Here is a 9,579-nt window from a genome sequence, read left to right on the forward strand (position 1 = left end):
AATACCTACTTTACAGCTTGTTGCACACATCCATATACATTTCTTACTGCATTTTGTGCTTCCTTATGTGTATTACTTATAATTTACTGGCAGTAAGTTCAGCTGGCTATTCTTATCATCTAGTCATTCTTTGTGGTGAGACACTCCTGCAGCTCTTTTCAGATAGATTTCGGTTTTGCAACTTTGAATAATTTATCATCACCAGCCAACTTTGTCACCTCCTGCCACCTCCTCCTCTTTTCGAAGCCATTTTTGAATACCTTGAATGGCACGGGTCCTGTACAGATCCCTGTGGGACTCCACTAATAATCTCCTTTTGCTTTGAAATTATCTATTTCTGCCTACCTTTTTCTTCTGTATTTTAAGCACTTTTTGACCCTTTAGAGAATCTTCTAATTTTCCCTTGATAGCTCAATTTATCTGACATGAATGCTGTACCAAAGTAGCAAGAAGCAGGGAGTACAGGAATGGATTTGACCTTTTATTAAAAAAATAAGCAGCAAATGAAACCCACAGGCCCAGTTCTGCTGGATGGAACACCTGGGAGAAGCTGGAGTAACTTTGGGAAATGACCAGAGCCGTGCTGAGAGGAGCAAGAGCCTGAGATCCCTGCACACAAATGACGGCAATTCTCAGCTGACTACACAGTTTGAACAGGAGGGTTTGGCCAGGCAGGCTCGCTTGCAGGATTAAAACTCCCAAATTTGCAAACTCCTATGCAGGAGTGTGTTAGTGAAAGAATTTGGGTTAGAAACACAGCTGTAGAATTTGACTCTCCTGATCAGTGCAAAACATTCTAGAAAATGTATCTCCTTTGAAAAAAAAAAAAAAAGTTTTTATCAGTTTTTCAGGTATTGTGTGAAACTACTCATTAGTGTGCAGGTAATAGCCAGACACACCCCTTCTGTCACAACAGAAGAGCTTGTGTGATGGTAAAAGTTCTGCAAATGTGGTGATTTATGAGGCTTACCACAGACGAGGAGAAGCTGGCGCTTATTACTAGCTATGAATTATTATAAACATTTCTGGCAGCGAGTTGGTGAGCGTGCCTATGCTTCCTACGCACTCCAGGCAGAGCTGGTGCAGCTCCCAGCCCACTTGCAGCCACAGCCCAGCACCGCCGGGTCTGCACGTCCTTCATTTCGGGGAGCTGCAGCCCACGGGGTGCTTTGAAGGGTCACACAGAGAGCCACCTACATCGCTGCTCTGCCAGAGGTGATCAGACGTGAACCAAACACTTGCATCCCATGTTGTCTTGTGGTGCTCTTGCATGGGCTCGTTAGCTGGCAGCCTTGCCATGTCACCTGCACACGGAGGGAGCGCTCAGAAAGCTCTCAGCATGCGTTTGGCTTGTCTGGGAAGGGAAACGCTAGCTGCCTTATGGTTCTGATCAGGGCCAGTTGGGATGTGACAAATTTCTGGAGTGCAAAGTAAAACAAACCAGAGAGTGAATAACAACAGAGAGGAGAATAAAAACAAAACAAAATCAAAATGGATACAACTGAACATGCTTTCAAATGAGAGCTTCCAGAAGATTGCAGGACAGTAGGATCAAAGTATGGCATAACTATCAAACTGTTTTCTTAAACCTAAACATACTTGGCCCTTGCAGCACACTATTATTAGATACAGATTGTGCATATGTGTGTGTAGGAGGAGCTTGGGCTTTTCCTGCAGCTGCGCTGAGCCTCGCAGGGCTGTGCAGCAGTTCTGTGCAGTTGGTGGCAGGCCCAGCTGGGCACCGGCACGGAGTGCTGCGGGGCTCCGCGCCTCCTCCCCGACACCAGCCCACCAGAGAGCTGCTGGAGCCACGCAAGACAAAGGGCTACAGGGAAGTGGGAAAGGGAAGAGAAGACGAGCAGAGCAGGGGAGTGCTACCGAGTGAACACACGTGGCTGAGAAATATGGAGCCCCTTCTGTCACAGCGCTGCTCCTGGAGACGTGGGGTGGGAACAGCAGCGGTGCCAGTGCCCGTGGCCCCCAGGGGACAGCACGGGTGGGTGCCCTCTGGCCACAACAGTTCAGGGAAGGAGAGAGGGAGAAATTTGCCCCCTGCCTTCTTCCTTCAGATGTATGACTCAAGAACTGCCCTGTTGGTCACACGACTTTCAATTTAAATGCTGGAGGAATATGCTGAGTGGTTAAGGCTGAAGGGAAGAGGCTTGGTGCCTCAGCTCTGCCTTCTGTAACATGGCATTGCCTCATAAGGCTAATGTAACTCCTAGTTTATAACTGTGAAGCTCTTTGTGATCGGCAGAAGGTAGAGACTAGAGAAAGAAATTAATAAAACAATGAATGCTAATCTTAGAATGACTTTCAGCCATCCTTAAAGAGGAAGGAAAGAGCAGATTATGCACCGTAACTTATATACAGACTCCTGTGAAATTACAGGAATTGTCAGAGGTTAACATATTGCCCCCAAAGGCTCTTCTGTGCTTATGCAGAAAGTTGTATTTATCCTCGTCCATTACTGGAGTAACAAGGCACAAGGCTTGAAACGATTGCAAACGAAAGAAAACGGCATTACGATACGGTCTCCTCGCCAAAACACTGCCTGGTACAGCTAAGCATGCGGCCCTCTGAGTGCTGAGATAAAGAGACGGGAAAACCAGAGGCCTGAAGGCAGCTGATGCCACCACCGCTCCATCTGCGGGTGGTGGAAGCTGGCCGTGTGCCCTCCTCCCCGTGCCGCCTGCCCGACCTCGCTCGGCTCCGCCGCAGGGCAGCGATCGACGGACGGGTGCCCTTCGGTGGCTCACTGACATTCGTGCAATGTGGAACTGGGTTTGAGAGTATGCATTCCTCTCCTCGCCCAGAATGAAAGTGAAACTCAGCGAGTTATTTCGGTCCTCGCCAAACCTGAAGCGTGGCAGAGGGACCGGCTGTGCCTCCAGGCTGGTGGCAGCACAGCGAGCGGGTCCCTTGCTAGGATGCTTGGCCACAGGAGGCATCTCCCCGAAGGGACTGGTGACTATTTTTATTGAGAGACCTTTCTAAATAACTGAAAAAGAAAACAGGAAACCGCAGCACTGTGGACTGGAGCCCGAAGTGTTCTCACACATCTGCTGTTACTGGGGCGGCCACCATTAGGCAATGGAAACTAATGGGGATGCTCGTGAGAAGACGGAGTAAGTGCATTTAATCACTGCGTCCTTTTACCTGTACCGCTACCGGTCAAGTGGGACGATCCCTCAAATTCATGACACTCACATAGGACAGTCCATGGGAGCTAACATTTCAGGTAACATTCCCAATTAGTCATTAAGAAATAGCCTTATTATAGTGAATGGCAGGTAAGAGCTAGAGCGTACCCAGGGCAAATTGCCTGGGCAAGGGACAGAAATTATGGGTTATATTAACCAGAAAAGCAATTTGCCGTCAGTGCCTTCACAGTGCATTGTATACCCTTGGCATTTTATAAACAGTTAATAATAACTGGTCAGGAGAAGAGTAACACAAATCAATGTACAAATTCAATTAGGAAGAGAAAATAAAAATATTATGTGAATTACTAAGCAAACCTGATACAGTTTAGCCTTGAGTTCAACATTTGTTAGGTTTGGATGAGAAGTTCTAATCAGATTTAAAGGAGGCTTCAAAAAATTAGTAGCAGATGTGAATGAAACAGATAATGATTTTCATTCTTGATTATGTGACCAAGGTTATAGATAGTGGGGAGGGCGTTCAGTGAAAATAATTTGGCTGGTGTGCTTGCAGCTTTTCTGGTAAAGATTAATACCTTACAGCTTTCTCTCATTTACCAAGGTGAAGAGTGATCAATTCTCAGTTGATCTAAACATAGATATAAAAATTGACAGCCTCAATTTCCTACTACTTTCCTCAAAATTTAATCAGTAAGGATGATGTGGTTTGCTTCTGTTGAAGGACAAAATATCTTCTGTGGAGGGAAGCGATACTAGGGTTATCCTTCAATATGAGAGGATGCTAAATCTTCAATCTGGTACACGAAGACCTGCATCTTGTTTAGGTGGCCAGTAAAGCAAACTCACGGCCATGTAAAGGGCATAAGAAAGGGAGAAAACACGGGCCAGAGTCACAGACAGGGCTGATCGCTGTGTTTTGCTGACATGGAGCCGCACACGCTGAGGGTTTGAAGTTTTAAGCTACCTTCAAACCCACAGTGCCGGGCTCAGGGAGCCACGCACGGCACCAGGACCTGCTCTGCAGCCCCAGCTTTCCTGCTGCAAGGATCTGTCATAACTGCAGAAAAGAAAAATTAAAGAAACCAAATGTAAACAACAAGAACATGTACAGCAGAGTGCACAGAGCCTTGGGGGAATCTGGGAACTGTCAGCTGGCGCCTGGTTTCAAAACGGGGGCCCAGAGTTAAATGAGTTTCTGAAACTATTTCAATCTGCATGTAAAAGAAGAGGAATTTGTTGATTGTTGCGTTTTCCTATAGGCACAACTGACAGTGACAATCGGGCACACTGGTGAGACACCATCGCATATTTTCTGGTGCTCCTCCCCAACCCAAAACAAGAAAAAAGTGATCGTGAAAAACCTTTGTGAGACCATGAAATGGTGGAGGAACCACAATGAAGGAGACTGGGGAATTTCAGAGAATTATAGTATCATTTCTGAGCATCTACATAGTCCTTAGTGAGCATCATTAGTTTATTGTGGTTTAAATAATTAATCTGGAACAGGACTGCTACTTCTTATCCTCTTTTGAAGAAGTCTCTCGTGATACACTTAGATACATGAACGTGTAAAAGCCTGTGAGCCCTGTATGGCGCTGAGGACTTCATGTCCGGAAATGGTCTCACATTGACAGGATGAGACTGACCCCTGCACTTTCAAACCGCTTTATATGATTTTACTAACTGCAGATTTTCAGATGCTCTGTGATTTTCTGAATGCTCCAAACTACAAGAGAACTTTTGAATATTGGTACATAATTCAGATCATCATTTATAACATGGCCAAGCTAATAAGTTGGAGCACAAGTGATATAACTTTCTTTTCCCCTGCAGTTTCAGATTTACTTAGTTGCATTTAGGACCTTTAAGCATTGGAGTGAAGAGAGAATACAGAGACAAATATGTTGTTTGTTTTCCCAGTGCCAGATAGATGGATTCAATTTTCAGATTCCTTAAACTGCCAACATTGAAAAGTTGTAAAAAAAAAAAAAAAAAAAAAAGAAAAGAAAAGAAAAAGAGGGGGGAAGCATTTGTTTTAAAGATCTGTCATGGTTTCTATAAACTGCACAGAATTTTTTTGTCATTTATAACAAAATTGATGTCACATGTACATTCTATCACTCGCATCTGATGATGTTACTTTAGTGAGAAGTTCAAATACGGTTAAAAGAAGTGCATATAGATTTTTTCTTTTTTTTTTTTTTTTTTTTCCCAACCACCTTCATTTTCACCACAGGGGCAGCTCTACCCCAGACCTGGGGATTTTGTTAAAAGGCCCCTTCGTATTCATGTTGCTCCTCAGTGCAGTGGGACTCTGGAGGCTCAGCAGACACCCACGGGGTATCAGTGCTGGGGGGTTTGAGGACTGCCTTGTGGCGGGGCTGGGCAGCTGCTGGGATGTTCCCAGGGCAGGGGCAGCCTGGCTCCAGCAGTGCTGAGCTCCCTGCAGTCTGCCCTCACCTCAACCAGTGCCGTCTGACAACGGGGATGGAGCCCTGCATGTTAACATGTTACGTCTAAAAAGAGGCAATTTTTTCCCTTCGGCACTGAATACTTTTCACAGCTGTGTGCTGTGGAGAGGCAAAGGAGAAATGCTTCGGAAGCACATAGAACAGAGAGGTCACTTCTGTTGAGCTTTTTATTTCCTGTCTTTAAGTCTGAATTAATTTAGATTGCAATTTTTAAACAACACTTGCAGCCAGTGAGAATTGGACAAAGTTCCTCTGCTTCCCCGACACTTTTCCACCTTAAACAGGGATAAACACATTCTTCTTTATTTTCAAAGCTCCTCAAGATGGTAGTTATGCAAGTTTCCCAGAACAGATTTCCTTCACCATGCACAGAGGGGTTAAGCTGCAAGCCTGAAAGTCACTGAGCAGGAGGGCTTCCAGGACAGCCAGCGAGTCAGCTCATTCCCAGCCAGGAAAGAGATGAAAGACCAAATCCTGAGCTGTCACCCCTGACAGGCTTGCTTAAATAGGACTGGGTCAGGCTAATGGCTGGCTGTCAACAGGAGTGAGTGTTTATAAAAAATGCTAAAAATAGTCTACAGTATGATATATGCACTCATGGGATAATTTGCAAAGCGTACAAAGAACAATTAGGGCCACAAAATCCATCGACTGCAAGGCCAATTGCGATCATCCAACATGGTCACCAAAAGACCACAGGCGATCCAATTTCTGTATTGCCTAGGGAACAATACCTAATTTTAAGTTCGTGTTTTCCAGTGGGAGAGACTTCTGCCCAGGCATTTTAGCTCTGCTGGGGTGAGCTTCCTTCAAAATGAAACGTATAGGCTCGTCTCAGGGGTAGTCTGGCTGACCTCTAGGCACTGGATCTCACTGCTTCTTGCTTTTGGGACAGAAGGCCATCCATTTAATAACCTGATGGGGAATCCAGGTCCCCCTCTGAAGGCTACACGTTTCATTGCAAAATGATGTGAAGTGATATAGCTAATCACTAACAGTTAACAGTGTGAGTTCTGGAACAAGCTCTGCATGTAAAGTGTTGGTTGATGTCCTAGAGCTGCTCCCTGCTCCAGAAGGCCTGGAAAGCATTTGTGACTTACACATTACCATATCTTCACATGGAAACTCTGCAAAATGTATTAGCTGTTGTCACCCAGTCCCAATACTGAGTCCGTTTGAGAAGGTATCAGCACCCAGAAAGGTAGCCTGTTAGTAGAACAGTGGTATGTACTGGTAATAAAAGTCTGCCTTGTTTCCTGCTATCTGTTAGGAAACAGAGATAACCAGCTTTGGGTTAGAGATCACGTACACATTGGGAAGTCACCGCTGGGAAAAATGAGCATCAATAAGAAGCAACGAGGTAAGACACAATACAGTTTTCAAACCAGTTCTGAAGAACTGGCCTACTTAACGCAGTCTTTCCAAACCAAAGGTGACTACGTTTCACACTCTTTCTCTTGCTGATACGTCATGAGATTAATTTTCCACTTTGCCTTTAATCTTAACTCACAAGGACTAAAACAAAAAGTTGTTTTATGCACTGGGTAATTTTTTGCAAACAGTATTTGAGAAAATCTAACTAGAGCAAACCCTATCTCAGCTTCCTCTGGCACGCATCTATCTTTTTTTCGGTTTCATTTCCTTAAAGGAAATAGACTCATTCTGCTCTGAGACCTTTTATTCCTCCTGGGCGTATATGCCACAGAAAAGTAATTAATATGTAATCACAGACTAATTAAATATGTTCTTTTATGTTTTGCATTTATAAATCATGACTAACAGCCTGAACTCTCAGGTCAACGGACATCTTCATCCCCTACTGTTTTCTGTATTCCTGTTATAGTCATATGCTTCATTTTATTCACTTTCAAAGTACTATGCTATGTGTTTCAGATAGTCAAGCAATAGTGCTCACTGATCCGTACAACTCTTCAAAGAGAAGCGGAAAAAGAAGGGCCAAAGACAGGACGCATCACCTGGAGATCCTACAGCCTAAGCGCTGTCCCAAACTCCTTCAGAAAGACTTGCTGAACCAGCACAACTCCTTATCAAATATTAAATCAAATGATGATGCACAATAGTTTACCTCAGCCTAATTCCCTTTTTTAAGCATATTTTTTTTCTTCCTAATCTCAGGCACTTGGGGTAACTTTCCATTGCTCTGCCTGGGTTCCAGGAGTGCCAGGCCTGCGCACAGAGCCCTCTGCCGGAACGCGCCTCGCAGCCAGCATGTGCTTTGCACATCAACAAGATTTCGGCGGAAAAAAATAGGAACTTCATTGCCTTTCTGTCTTTAATACAGAGATGACAAGCTTTTATAAATCAGTGTCCACTTTTTGGTGTTTGTTTGTTTGTTTTTTAGAGCTTGCTTGCCGCCGGTTGGAGTGGTGGAAGCTGCCCTCCCGGCTGCGGTTACGCCGTCCCCTGTGGCGCCTGGAGCTTGGCCTCCGCGAGGAGGCTCCGCTGGGCACGCCGCAAAGAAAAAGCAGCATAGCTGGCTGACTTCAAATGAAAACACTTTATTCACAAATATTCTTTGTAACCCGTCGTGCATTTTAAAAAGAAGTTCTCACTAACAGTCTACCGAAGTCTTGTGTGAATCACTAAACTATCACAACAATCTGGAATAATTGGCAGTTTTCCACTTGAAAAACCTATTTTACTTAGCTTGTGTCTGCTGGGTCTGAAAAGAACTGTTTTTGTACAACATCCAGAATTCCAGGAAAACCTGCAGTTCCCATTACGCAGTAATTTCTCAGTTTCCAGAAACAATCTCCCACTAACCAGATAAGAGTCTTTTTAATAATTCTGCTGGTGGTGTCGCTTTTACCTTCTAATGGTTAATCTATGTAGCAGCTGGTTCATCCTCCCCTTTCTAATGAAGCTCTGCAATGAGGTTAAACACCTCCTGTTAGCCTCTGGCAGCTCCCCCCAGGCCACACGCTCTCTTTGAGCCCCCTGTCTGCCCACGAGCCCCTCTCCGCACTGCCCCGCAGGGGGCTCATACCGCAGACCCCGCTCCACTGCCCCACGGATCCCATGATTGGGGGATCAGAGCTGTGGCTGCAGGCAATGGGAAGTCTCACAGAGGTGCTCAGAAAAGGCAAAAAGGCAGGAACAGATCGAGTCCAGTTTTGGAGCTCTGGACCCCCAGAACAGAGTAAAGACAGGGGCAAAGGCGTTGCTTCCTTCTGTGAAAAAACTCAAGGGCCATGCGCCCCGTTACACAGTGATAGCAGTCCTAACAGGCCTGGTTTAGAACGCACACAATATGTAGGAAGCAGCAAGCTAGTGGAAAATTATAACTTGGAATGGTTCGGGTTGGAAGGGACCTTAAAGATAACCGGTTCCAACCCCTGCCATGGGCAGGGACACTTCCCACCAGACCAGGTTGCTAGCCCACGGACTTGGACAGGCTTTGGTCATTGCCTCCTGCTGCCTGTCCATGCCTAACTCCCCATGCTGTGAACCAGGAGCCCTGGGGCCACCCCCAGTGCCCAGACCCTGTCTCAGGCTGTGGCGGGGGGTGGCCGCAGGGTGGTCACCCCCGGTGCTGCGAGCTCGCCCCCCCTGCCCCGTACCTGGCTCCTGCGCCGCAGCCCATCGCCGTCCCTGCCTGTGCCACGGCTGCTGCCTGCTTCCCCGTGTGCCCAGAGCAACTTTCCACTGAAAAGTGCAAAAAGTGTGGGCAGCAGCAGTGTGTGTGTGTGTGTGCGTGCGTCAGCCCTCGTGGGGGTCACTGCACGCCCCACCACAGCGCCTGCTGCCGCACGGCGCGCACCACTGTGGTCCTTCTGTCCTAAACACGGAGAGTGTTGAACGTGTAAATACGGAATGTGTTGAACATGTAAATACGGAATGTGTTGGGCATGTAAATACTTGATTTGTTACTGTTTTACTTGGGGCAGAGGTTTTTGTAAATAGTTCTGGTTCACTGGCCAGCA

At 46.1% G+C, this 9,579-nt stretch overlaps 1 long non-coding RNA gene across 1 annotated transcript; it reads left to right on the forward strand.

Annotated features, from left to right (window-relative positions):
• Nucleotides 1–2,824: 2,824 nt before the first annotated feature.
• On the forward strand, nt 2,825–7,898 carry LOC309883316. Its single transcript, XR_014318436.1, has 3 exons — nt 2,825–3,128; nt 6,906–6,995; nt 7,529–7,898. It is a non-coding gene; the product is annotated as an uncharacterized lncRNA (long non-coding RNA).
• Nucleotides 7,899–9,579: the final 1,681 nt, after the last annotated feature.

This window comes from Aythya marila, assembly GCF_965140915.1.
Source record: "Aythya marila genome assembly, chromosome: 14".
NCBI classification, from domain to species: domain Eukaryota; kingdom Metazoa; phylum Chordata; class Aves; order Anseriformes; family Anatidae; genus Aythya; species Aythya marila.